Source organism: Bufo gargarizans, chromosome 4 (genome assembly GCF_014858855.1).
Source record: "Bufo gargarizans isolate SCDJY-AF-19 chromosome 4, ASM1485885v1, whole genome shotgun sequence".
Taxonomy (NCBI): Eukaryota; Metazoa; Chordata; class Amphibia; order Anura; family Bufonidae; genus Bufo; species Bufo gargarizans.
The window spans coordinates 466184650-466198603 of record NC_058083.1 but is presented as its reverse complement, the minus strand read 5'-3'; positions in this window follow the sequence as shown (position 1 = coordinate 466198603).

The following is a 13954-nucleotide window of genomic DNA, read 5'->3' as shown; positions in this document are numbered from 1 at the left end:
GTGGGGTTTATAATTCCGTCGGATCCTTTGCCGGCGGTTTGGGAGGTAAGAATTTGCCTTCTGCGTTGGAGCATGCCCACGTGGTGGCGGATAAATTGGCGAGGTTCGGTTGGGAAGGATGGATGGGCCTTTTGATGCACCTCCGTTTGAGAATTTGAGGGTTTCACCGTTGGGGGTGGTACCAAAGAAGGAGCCGAATAAATTTCGGTTGATTCACCATCTTTCCTTTCCGAAAGGGGCGTCGGTCAATGACAGTATTGATCCCGACATTTGTTCGGTGGTTTATACGTCACTTGATGCGGCTGTAGGCTGGGTGCGGAAGTTGGGTCCTGGGACGCTATTGGCTAAAACGGACATTGAGGCAGCGTTTCGTCTGATGCCGGTTAGTCCAGATAGCCTTCATTTGTTGGGGTGTTGATGGTAAGGGAAGTTTTTCATGGATCGTTGTTTGCCTATAGGGTGTTCGGTGTCTTGCGCGTTTTTTGAGAGGTTTAGTTCGTTTTTGGAATGGGTTGTTGTGGATGTAGGTTCATCCATCATTCACTATTTAGATGATTTTTTGTGTTTGGGTCCGGCGAGTTCGAGGGTGTGTGCGTTACTGTTGGGTACGTTACAGGCGTTTTTTTTCATCGTTCGGGGTCCCTTAAGCGGTGGATAAAACGGTTGGTCCTACGACCGAACTGAGTTTTTTAGGGATCACGATTAATACGGTTACCATGGAATGTAGTGGAAGTAGCTGGTCGGCACTCGCTTGTTGCACGCCGCGCGGGATCTGGATCAATCTCCACATGCAATAGAGTAAAGGATCCCAGCAGACGTGTCTTTAGCTTTTCGGCTATATTAGCAGCCTTTTTCAACAGAATATCCATCGTGCAGCACAGGTTTATATACACCTATAATGCCAGGGATAGGGTACCGCCCCGTGACATCAGGCCCCAAAAAGGGGTGGTACATAGGAGGTAACCAAAGAGTAACAAAAAATACATTTTGTATATATCAAAAGAAAACCATGTATAACGGCAACACTACGTGTTATTATATATAATAAAATATAGGTATCATCTCAGCTGAGAGATTCTTCAATGAGTAGAGCAGGGGTGCACAACGTTTCCTGGCTGGGGGCCACATTGCCTGACTGAACCAATGACGAGGGCCAAAATTAAAATTTAAAGGTGTATTAACTGAAATTTTGTACTTATTGAACACACATTATATACCATTAATGTCTAGTTACACTTCCAGGACTCCCATCAAATGGGAGAAATACATGAAAATTACATGTAAGCAGCCACAAGACATAGGCATACATGTCTTTTACCAGATGGTTTGGGGGCCGCACAGAATGGTATCAAGGGCCGCATGTGGCCCCCGGGCCGCAGGTTGTGCACCCCTGGAGTAGAGGATGTCTAGAAAAATAATGATAATAATAATAATATATATTAGATCACAGGATTAGACAGTAATAGTGCATTGATTAGCATGGGATCCTAGATATGTGTAATTTCATAGTCCCTATTCAGACCTCTAGGATGTAGGGTATCTAGGGTATGGATCCAATAGGCCTCTCGGCGTAATAATAGCTTCTTCACATCACCTCCCCTTCGTGGTCTCATTACCCGTTCTATCACCTGAAATTTTAATTGAGCAACAGTGTGTTTGCATTTTTCAAAGTGGGAGGGAATCGGAAGCAATAAATTCTTAGTCCTAATGGTGGACTTATGCTTCCCAATGCGATCTCTAATTGTTTGCATGGTCTCACCAATATATAATAGCCCACAAGGACATTTAATTAAGTACACAACATTAGTGGACTCACAAGTGAAAAATCCATTCACTGGGTATGTTCGTCCAGTATGTGGGTGATAGATATTGGATCCCTTGATTATATTTGAGCACTGGAAGCAGTGCAGACAGGGGAACGTGCCCTTCCGCTGTGTAGCTAGTACGCTCTGCTTGAGTATGCCTCTAGGGCTCCCCACATCAGCGTGCACTAACTTGTCTCTATAACTCGGGTTTTTCTTATTACAAATAAGCGGGGGATTTTTGAATTCTTCAATCTGGGGGTATGCTCTTCCCAACAGAGGCCAGTGTTTCCTCACAATATTGTCCAGTTTAAAATTGAAAGGGTAGTATTTATGGACCAGGGCCACTCGCGGGGTATCTGTTTTATCAGGTCTAGGATTGTCTAAATCACTCATAGTTTTCCTCAAGGTTAATGGGGGATAACCTCTCTCCTCAAACCTCCTAGTCATTTCCTCAAACCTGAGACCCCGTATAGAGGGGTCTGAGACAATACGTCTCACTCTCTGGTACTGGGACTTAGGAATTGCCTTTTTCAAGGAGTGAGGATGAGCACTGGAAAAGTGGAGGATACTGTTCCTGTCTGTCTCTTTTCTAAATATATCTGTAGAGAGATTACCATTAGGATCCTTAATTACCCTTGTATCTAGAAAACTCACTGTTTGGCTATCACACGTTAGTGTGAATTGTAAACCAGCACATGCATGGTTCAGATGTAAAAGGAAGAGGTCAAGGGTCTCACGTGGCCCCGCCCATATGCAAAAAATATCGTCAATAAATCTTTTCCATAATAGAATGTGGTTATGGTGCCACTCAGTGTTATATACAAATGTATCTTCAAATTTTGACATATATGCATTCGCATAGGGCGGAGCCACGTTCGACCCCATCGCGGTCCCCCGCCTCTGCAGATAATAGGTGTCTTCAAACAAAAAATAATTTTCATACAGGACGAGATGAAGGAGTTGTACAAAAAAATCACATTCAATAGAAGAGTAATCACTCTTTTCTAAGAACGACTGTACAGCCTGTATACCCCCACTGTGTTCAATGGAGGTATACAGGCTGACCACGTCAATGGTCACCAACAAACTCTCGGGTGGAATAGGTCCTAATTGAGCTATAGTGCTGAGAAAATGTTGTGTATCTGCCAAAAAGGATGGAATGTCCTTTATTAAAGGTGTAAGAATCTTCTCAAGCACTATAGCCAATGGTGATAAAATAGATCCCACCGAGGCCACAATGGGGCGTCCAGGAGGGTCAATTAGAGTTTTATGGACCTTAGGGAGCACATAGAAAACCGGTGTTATTGGTGTATGGTTGATCAAAAAGGTTTACATATTTTTATCAAAAATGCCCAATTTGGCAAAATGGTCAACAGTCCTCATGATTTTCTCTTTGATATGGAGAACCGGATCCCCATTCAAGGGTTCATATGTGTTAGAGTCCGCAAGCTGCCGCTTAATCTCTGCTACATATTTTATTTTATCCATGAGGACAATAGCGCCCCCTTTGTCCGCTGGTTTCAAAATTAAATTCTTATCATCCACCAAAGAGTTAATGGCTGCCCTTTCTTCAGATGTCACATTCTGTGTGAAACGTAAATTGCCCCTCTTCATCTCATCCATATATTTATTAATGTCTCTAGTCACTAGTTGGACATAGGTTTCAATAGGGTGGTAAAGTTTAGGAGGCATATATTTGCTAATGTTCTTCAAACCTAAGTCTGCCAGGCGTAAGCCGCATGATCCCTCCCCAACATCCGAACTTACAGTCCTGTTTCCGGGATCACTAAAATGGGCTTTAAGTCGCAACTTTCGAAAAAATTGATTTATATCAATATCATATTGAAATGAGTCAAAATTTGTAGATGGACTGAATGAGAGTCCTTTCTGGAGGGCAGACATTTGTATGGGGCTCAGGATTTTAGAAGAAAGGTTAATCACCAACGATGTGTTCTTACCTGCGAACGGGTCTGAATTGCTTGGCTCGGTCCCGGCCTTGCTGTAAGGTTTGAGGTGCTTGCGTCCTGCACGCCTCCTCCGCCGCCTCGTGGGCGCCGATTGCCTCTCCGTAAAAAAGGACGGGAATCTTGCGGTCCAGTGGATTTGTTTCCGGAGCTGGAGGTAAAGGATCCGGGTCTTGACGGTCTTCTGTAACCTGGTTTCTGGCGCCATGTCGGGTCTTGCCATCTGTATACGCGGTTCAGGTGGTAATCTTCGCTATTGCGCAAAAACTTGGACCTTTTCTTCTCCTCCGTATCTCTTTTATAAGTAGCAATGTAGGTATCCACGGACTCTTTAAGTTTCCCAAATTCTTCGGAAGTTAGAGAATCTCTCAGCTGTTGTTCGGTTGCCAAGATCTGTGTCTGGAGTTCCGTCACCGCCGTTTGTATGCGATTGATCGTCAGTAAGATAAGGTCATATGAGCATTTGTTTATAATCTTTTCAAAGTCTCTGCTATAATCAGGATCATTAGGAAAAAAGGTCGGGCGTAAGTGTACCCTCAGACCTCTAGGGATCCTTTTGACCTTATAGTACTCAGCCAAAGTAATCGCATGTAGTTCATATGCGGTGAGTCTTCTACGTTCACGTTCCCAGTGCCGCTTCTGGAATTCACTTGTTGGAATATTCAAAAAATCGGATGTCGATGTCACTTGAGACAGTATCCTCTCGGCATCGGTATCCGCAAAACTTAATGTTGTAGTATCGGAAGTCATCTGGAAATAGCGGTGCGCGTTCCTTCAGTCAATTAGTGGAAGTAGCTGGTCGGCACTCGCTTGTTGCACGCCGCGCGGGATCTGGATCAATCTCCACATGCAATAGAGTAAAGGATCCCAGCAGACGTGTCTTTAGCTTGTGAAGGTCTATTATTATTATTATCATTATTTTTCTAGACATCCTCTACTCATTGAAGAATCTCTCAGCTGAGATGGTACCTATATTTTATTATATATAATAACACGTAGTGTTGCCGTTATACATGGTTTTCTTTTGATATATACAAAATGTATTTTTTGTTACTCTTTGGTTACCTCCTATGTACCACCCCTTTTTGGGGCCTGATGTCACGGGGCGGTACCCTATCCCTGGCATTATAGGTGTATATAAACCTGTGCTGCACGATGGATATTCTGTTGAAAAAGGCTGCTAATATAGCCGAAACGCGTCATTGTTACTTTGACAAATGTTATTTTGACCATGGAATGTAGACTGCCGGATGATAAGGTACGGGATTTCCGGGTAGTGGTGGAAAGGGCGGGGAGGGCAAGGAAGATTAGATTAAAGGACCTTCTATTGCTGTTGGGGAAGTTAAACTTCGCTTGTCGCATTATGCCGATGGGTAGAATTTTCTGTAGGCGGTTGGCGGCGGCAACGGCAGGGGTTGTGGCTCCGCACCATTTTATTAGGTTAGGGAAGGAATTGAAGACGGATTTGGAGGTGTGGGGCTGGTTTTTGCAACATTTTAATGGCAGGGCATCGGTCCTGCCGGCGGTGAGGGATAATTTTGATTTTGAGCTATTTTCAGATGCGGCGGGGGGGGGGTTTGGGGTGTATTGCCAAGGGCATTGGTGTGCGGGCAGGTGGCCGGAGGCATGGGTGAGTAGGGGATGGGTGCGGAACTTGGCGTTGTTGGAGCTTTTCCCGATAGTGTTGGCGGTGGTGTTGTGGGGGGATGAGTTTAGGGATAGGAGTATACGGTTTCATTGTGACAACTTGGAGGTGGTGCAAGCGATTAATTCATTGACCGCTTCATCCCCTTCTGTGGTGAGGTTGTTGCAGCATATGGTGTTACAGTGTCTGTCTATTAATGCGTGGGTGGTTGCGTGTCATGTCCCGGGGGTGTCTAATTCAATAGCTGATGCTCTTTCTCGTTCGCAGTGGGAGCGGTTTCGGCTGTTGGCACCGGAGGTGGACCTGGAAGGTTTGGTTTGTTTCGCGTCACTGTGGGAGATCTTCGAGGTACTGTAGCGGGATTGTTTAGGGCATCCTTGAGTGAGGGGACATGGGCGGCATATGAGAGGGCTTGGGCTGGTTGGGAACGGTGGTGTGTGGCGGGACTAGGAGTAGGGGAGGTTCCTTTGTTGTTATTCTTGGGACAAATGAATGAGGAGGGGTGGTCGGTTGCGCAGGTTAACAGGTGCATAGCAGGATTAGCCTTCGGGTTCAAGTTCAGAGGTTTAGTGGATTGGTCAAAGACATTTTTGGTTAGACAGGTTTTGAAGGGTTGGAGGCGTGGTAGGCGGTATCAGGATGGCAGGAGGCCCATATCGTTTAAGTTACTGTTGGGTATTGGGAGGCAGGTGGAGGGGGTCTGTGTTTCGGTATGGGAATGACGGCTGTTCAAATTGGCTTTCTCATTGGCGTTTTTTGGAGCTTTTAGGTTGGGCGAATTGGTGAGCGGGAGTGTGAGGTATGTGGGAGGTTTGTTGGTGGAGGACGTGGATGTGGGGGGGACAGGGTGATAATTTGGTTGCGAAGGTCCAAGACGGACATGGAAGGTAGGTGCTAGTTTTGGGGATGGCCCCTTGCTCAGGCATGAGGACTGATCATTTTTATCTAGGTTTCAATTTGTGGCAGTGTTGAAAAGGTGTTTGTCAGGTATGGGGGTGGATTCGGCGAGGTATACGGGGCATTCCTTTAGGATCAGGGCTGCGACTGAAGCGGCTAGGTTTGGGCTGTGTGATGAGCAGATTATGAAGATAGGTAGGTGGGAATCTGTGAGGTTTAGATCATATGTCAGGTTGGATAGTTTGGTGTGAGAGGGGTTAACGGAGGGCAGGATGTTTAATATGTTTTTTTGTTGTTTCAGGTTCATCAGCAGCTCTGGTTTGGATTCTCGGACACTCCTTTGTGTGGTGGGGTGCGCTTATGGCTGATGTTAGAAAGCAGGGTCGACAGTTGGGGTTAGCGGAGGAAGTGGCAGTGGTTAGGGTTTCGGGGCATGTTATGGGGGGGGGGGGGTGTTGCGGGAAATACATAGATTTGCGCGGTTGGACAGGGCCCCGGATGTCCTGGTGGTGCATTGCGGGGGTAATGATTTAGGCTGCTTTCACACTAGCGTTCGGCTGTCCGCTCGTGAGCTCCGTTTGAAGGGGCTCACGAGCGGACCCGAACGCAGCCGTCCAGCCCTGATGCAGTCTGAATGGAGGCGGATCCGCTCAGACTGCATCAGTCTGGCGGCGTTCAGCCTCCGCTCCGCTCGCCTCCGCACGGACAGGCGGACAGCTGAACGCTGCTTGCAGCGTTCGGGTGTCCGCCTGGCCGTGCGGAGGCGTGCGGATCCGTGCGGATCCGTCCAGACTTTCAATGTAAGTCAATGGGGACGGATCCGTTTGAAGATGCCACAATGTGGCTCAATCTTCAAGCGGATCCGTCCCCCATTGACTTTACATTGAAAGTCTGGACGGATCCGTACTAGGCTATTTTCACACTTAGTTGTTCTATGCTAAAAATAATGCAGACGGATCTGTTCTGAACGGAGCCTCCGTCTGCATTATTATAAGCGGATCCGTTCAGAACGGATCCGCCCGAACGCTAGTGTGAAAGTAGCCTTAGGGGTTACGCCGGTGCGTGACCTGATTCGGGATGTGAAATTTGATATGCTGAGGATTTGGTTGCTGTTTCCAGGAATTTTGGTGGTGTGGTCGGACATTGTTCCGCGTAAGAAGTGGAGGGAGGCACGGTCGGTTGATAGAATCAACAAGGCTTGTATAAAGGTGAATAGGGCTATCGGGAAGTTTGTGGCGAGGCATGGGGCGGTGGCAGTAAGGCATAGGGAGTTGGAGGACGGTGTGGAGGAATTTTGGAGGAGGGATGGAGTTCACTTGAACCCATGGGCATTGATTTATGGTCACTGGGGTTGCAGGATGGTATCGAACGAGCCCTGATTGTGTGGCGGAACGCGCAAGCTTGAGTGGGGATGAGGGGTCAAGTTGCGCGTTGTTGGCGGCAGGAGGTACTGGAAGCTGGGTTTGCGGTTGAGAGGGCCCCTTTATGGTGGGGGCTGGACTCTCATGGTGGGACTTACCTGTTTGGTTTGGTGAGGCGTCCACCACCGGGTGTCTCCGAGCTAGTATACTGCGGCTGGAGGCAAGGTGGATTTGCTGTGTGGTTGTGCAGGTGGACAATTTGGGGGCTTCCAGGACCTCCTTCGTCTGTGGTTATGTTTTATATATATATATATATATATATATATATTGTGAAAGAGTCCAGCTGGAGCACCAACCAAGAAGCGGGTGCAATGTCCACAGGGGCCGCGGCAACACCCCAATATTATGGCTTGTAGAAAATGGACTGCACTCCAATTAAAAGTGAAAAAATAGTGAACTTTTATTCACCCATATTATGGCAACTTTTGCGACATTTCGGCTCACAAGAGCCTTCTTCCAGCATAGAAACAGTGAAAATGAGAGCATATAAAGGTATATCGCAAATGAATAACCGATCACCTTAGTTAGTAACTTGAGATATACCTTTATATGCTCTCATTTTCACTGTTTCTATGCTGGAAGAAGGCTTTTGTGAGCCGAAACGTCACAAAAGTTGCCATAATATGGGTGAATAAAAGTTCACTATTTTTTCACTTTTAATTGGAGTGCAGTACATTTTCTACAAGCTATATATATATATATATATATATATATATGTATATATATATATATATATATATATTTATGTTATGTATTTATGTTAATAAATGGCTGCTGTGGCCAATTAAATCCATTGGAGGAGTTATGTGGTTATTTCGGGGATAATGGTGAGGGGATCCGGGGGGAATGAGGACAGGTGGAACATGGTAGGTAAAGGAAGAGTGGAAGACCCGGGATATCAACCAATACCTTAATCATGTACCCCAAAATGGTACCATTAAAAACTACAGCTCATCCCACAAAAATTTAGCCCCTACACAGCTCAATCAACAAAATCTATTTCAGCAAATTCCATTAGAAAATGCAGATACTGCTCCTTTCCTTTTGAATTCTGCCGACTGCCCATACAGCAGTTTACGACCACGTATGGAGTGTTGTCGTATTCAGGAGAAAATGGGTAACACATTATCGGATGCATTTTCTCCTGGTATCCCTTCTTAAAAGTGAGAAATTTGGGCTTGAGCAACTTTTTCTTGTAAAAAATGTGTTTCTAAATATTATGAAACGCCTGTGACAGTGATCAGTGAACCTCTCAATAAATTATTTGAGGGGTGTAGTTTCTTCTGTAGGGGTGCCTTAGTGTGCCTTTAAATATGACATGACACTCAAAAGCAATTCCAGCAAAATCTGCTCTCCAAAAACCATATTTTGCTCCTTTCCTTCTGTGCCCTGCCGTGTGCCCATACAGCAGTTTACGAACATAAATGTGGTGTTTTTGTAAACTGCAGAATCAGGGTAATAGATATTGAGGTTCATTTTGCTGTTAACCCTTGCTGTGTTATAGGAAAAATTGGATTTAAATAAAAAATCTGCACAAAAACTGAAAATTTTAAATATTACCTCCATTTTCCTTTAATTGTTGTGGAGCACCTAAACGGTTAATATACAGGGTGGGCCATTTATATGGATACACCTTAATAAAATGGGAATGGTTAGTGATATTAACTTCCTGTTTGTGGCACATTAGTATATGTGAGGGGAAGAAACTTTTCAAGATGGGTGGTGGCCATGGTGGCCATTTTGAAGACGGACATTTTGAATCCAACTTTTGTTTTTTCAATAGGAAGAGGGTCATGTGACACATCAAACTTATTGGGAATTTCGCAAGAAAAACAATGGTGTGCTTGGTTTTAACGTAACTTTATTCTTTCATGAGTTATTTACAAGTTTCTGACCACTTATAAAATGTGTTCAATGTGCTGCCCATTGTGTTGGATTGTCAATGCAACCCTCTTCTCCCACTCTTCACACACTGATAGCAACACCGCAGGAGAAATGCTAGCACAGGCTTCCAGTATCCGTAGTTTCAGGTGCTGCCTATCTCGTATCTTCACAGCAATTGTCTATGCTGCGAAGATACGAAATGTGCAGCACCTGAAACTACGGATACTGGAAGCCTGTGCTATCATTTCTCCTGTGGTGTTGCTATCAGTGTGTGAAGAGTGGGAGAAGAGGGTTGCATTGACAATCCAACACAATGGGCAGCACATTGAACACATTTTATAAGTGGTAAGAAACTTGTAAATAACTCATGAAAGAATAAAGTTACGTTAAAACCAAGCACACCATTGTTTTTCTTGTGAAATTCCCAATAAGTTTGATGTGTCACATGACCCTCTTCCTATTGAAAAAACAAAAGTTGGATTCAAAATGGCCAACTTCAAAATGGCCGCCATGGTCACCACCCATCTTGAAAAGTTGCCCACCTCACATATACTAATGTGCCATAAACAGGAAGTTAATATCACCAACCATTCCTATTTTATTAAGGTGTATCCATATAAATGGCCCACCCTGTAGTTTGTGAAACCAGTTTTGAGTAATCTGAGGGGTGTAGTTTCTAAAACGGGGTCATTTATGGGTGGTTTTTATTATGTAAGGACCTCAAAGTAACTTCAGAACTTAACTGGTCCTTGAAAAAGTTGGTTTTGAAAATTTTATAGAAAATTTGAAAAATTGCTTTTTAAAGGGGTTCTCCGGGCTTTTAATATTAATGACCTATCCTCAGGATAGACCATCAATATCAGATATACGCCACCCCCGCTGATCAGCTGTTTGAAGAGGAGGCGCGCGCCGTATAGGAGCGATCCGTCCCATTGAAATGAATAGGACGGCTTGGGTGTAATTACACCTGCTCACCGCTGCAGAGGCGATGGCGAGAAGGTAAACAGTGAAGAGAAGGCAGAGCTGGCACGGCGCATGCCTCTTCAAACAGCTGATCGGCGGGGGTGCCGGGTGTCGGAACCCTGCCGATCTGATATTGATGACCTATCCTGAGGATAGGACATCAATATTAAAAGTCCGTAGAACCCCTTTAAATTGTAAGCCTTCTAACGTCCTAAAAAAATAAAATTGAATTTTTAAAATGATGCCATAAAGTAGACATATAGGGAATCTTAAGTACAAACCGGATTCCAAAAAAGTTGGGACACTAAACAAATTGTGAATAAAAACTGAATGCAATGATGTGGAGATGGCAAATGTCAATATTTTATTTGTAATAGAACGTAGATGACAGATCAAACGTTTAATCCGAGTAAATGTATCATTTTAAAGGAAAAATACGTTGATTCAAATTTTCACGGTGTCAACAAATCCCCAAAAAGTTGGGACAAGTAGCAATAAGAGGCTGGAAAAAGTAAATTTGAGCATAACGAAGAGCTGGAAGACCAATTAACACTAATTAGGTCAATTGGCAACATGATTGGGTATAAAAAGAGCTTCTCAGAGTGGCAGTGTCTCTCAGAAGCCAAGATGGGTAGAGGATCACCAATTCCCACAATGTTGCGCAGAAAGATAGTGGAGCAATATCAGAAAGGTGTTACCCAGCGAAAAATTGCAAAGACTTTGCATCTATCATCATCAACTGTGCATAACATCATCCGAAGATTCAGAGAATCTGGAACAATCTCTGTGCGTAAGGGTCAAGGCCGTAAAACCATACTGGATGCCCATGATCTCCGGGCCCTTAAACGACACTGCACCACAAACAGGAATGCTATTGTAAAGGAAATCACAGAATGGGCTCAGGAATACTTCCAGAAACCATTGTCAGTGAACACAATCCACCGTGCCATCCGCCGTTGCCAGCTGAAACTCTACAGTGCAAAGAAGAAGCCATTTCTAAGCAAGATCCACAAGCTCAGGCGTTTTCACTGGGCCAGGGATCATTTAAAATGGAGTGTGGCAAAATGGAAGACTGTTCTGTGGTCAGATGAGTCATGATTCAAAGTTCTTTTTGGAAATCTGGGACGCCATGTCATCCGGACCAAAGAGGACAAGGACAACCCAAGTTGTTATCAACGCTCAGTTCAGAAGCCTGCATCTCTGATGGTATGGGGTTGCATGAGTGCGTGTGGCATGGGCAGCTTGCATGTCTGGAAAGGCACCATCAATGCAGAAAAATATATTCAGGTTCTAGAACAACATATGCTCCCATCCAGACGTCATCTCTTTCAGGGAAGACCCTGCATTTTTCAACAAGATAATGCCAGACCACATTCTGCATCAATCACAACATCATGGCTGCGTAGGAGAAGGATCCGGGTACTGAAATGGCCAGTCTGCAGTCCAGATCTTTCACCTATAGAGAACATTTGGCGCATCATAAAGGGGAAGGTGCAACAAAGAAGGCCCAAGACGATTGAACAGTTAGAGGCCTGTATTAGACAAGAATGGGAGAGCATTCCTATTTCTAAACTTGAGAAACTGGTCTCCTCGGTCCCCAGACGTCTGTTGAGTGTTGTAAGAAGAAGGGGAGATGCCACACAGTGGTGAAAATGGCCTTGTCCCAACTTTTTGGGGATTTGTTGACACCATGAAAATCTGATTCAACATATTTTTCCCTTAAAATGGTACATTTTCTCAGTTTAAACTTTTGTTCCGTGATTTATGTTCTATTCTGAATAAAATATTAGAAGTTGGCACCTCCACATCATTGCATTCAGTTTTTATTCACGATTTGTATATCTAATGAGGTATTCCTATCTGCCTTTAATGTGTAGAAATTCTAATTTAGGCTACTTTCACATTAGCGTTCGGGGCTCCGCTTGTGAGTTCCGTTTGAAGGCTCTCACAAGTGGCCCCGAACGCATCCGTCCAGCCCTAATGCATTCTGAGTGGATGCGGATCCGCTCAGAATGCATCAGTCTGGCAGCGTTTGGGCTCCGCTCCGCTCAGCAGGCAGACACCCGAACGCTGCTTGCAGATTTCGGGTGTCCGCCTGGCCGTGCGGAGGCAAACGGATCCGTCCAGACTTGCAATGTAAGTCAATGGGGACGGATCCGTTTGAATTTGACACTATATGGCTCAATTTTCAAACGGATCTGTCCCCCATTGACTTTCAATGTAAAGTCTGGACGGATCCGTCTGCGGCTACTTTAACACTTAGAATTTTTTCTACAATATAATGCGGACGGATCAGTTCTGAACGGATCCCATCGTCTGCATTATATGAGCTCTGAACTCAAGTGTGAAAGTAGCCTTAGAAAATACAATTAGTTCCAAATTTTCAGAAAATGTTGTATTTGTTTTTTATATGAAAGGTAAAAGTTATCGACCCAAATTTACCCCTAACATCAATTACGAGATGTCATGAGAAAACTTTCTCAGAATGGCTTGGATAAAAGCATTCTAAAGTTATCACCACATAAAGTGACACGTGTCAGATTTGCAAAATTAAGCCTGGTTGCGAAGGTGAAAAATGGCTTGGTCTTGAAAGGGTTAAATAATGCAAAATACACTTGCAATTTCGCTTGTACTGTTACTAATCTGTGTGTATCAAACCTCTGACTTTTAATTTATAGGAAACCTGTGAATTTTCAGTTATAGGCCTAATAATAAAATGTCTGGAAAACAGAAGAGTGCAAAACGAAAGACCCAGGCCTGGTCCTCCCAGAGTCAGCGTGTGGGTAGGTGGAGCAGTAGCAACAGCAGCCATCCTGCTAGTAGTAGTAGGCCAGATTGCGGACTGTCTTAGAAGCCCTTCATGTTCTTTCTTGGCATCGGCTGCCCGAATGACAGCTCTACTACCATTAAGGCCTCTTTCACACTTGCGTTGTCCGGATCCGTCGTGTACTCCACTTGCCGGAATTACACGCCGGATCCGGAAAAACGCAAGTGTACTGAAAGCATTTGAAGACGGATACGTCTTCAAAATGCTTTCAGTGTTACTATGGCAGCCAGGACGCTATTAAAGTCCTGGTTGCCATAGTAGGTGCGGGGAGCGGGGGAGCGGTATACTTACAGTCCGTGCGGCTCCCGTGGCGCTCCAGAGTGACGTCAGAGCGCCCCATGCGCATGGATGACGTGCCATGCGATCACGTCATCCATGCGCCTGGGGCCCCCTGACATCACTCTGGAGCGCCCCGGGAGCCGCACGGACGGTAAGTATGCTGCTCCCCCGCTCCCCACTACACTTTACCATGGCTGCCAGGACTTTAGCGTCCCGGCAGCCATGGTAACCATTGAGAAAAAGCTAAACGTCGGATCCGGCAATGCGCC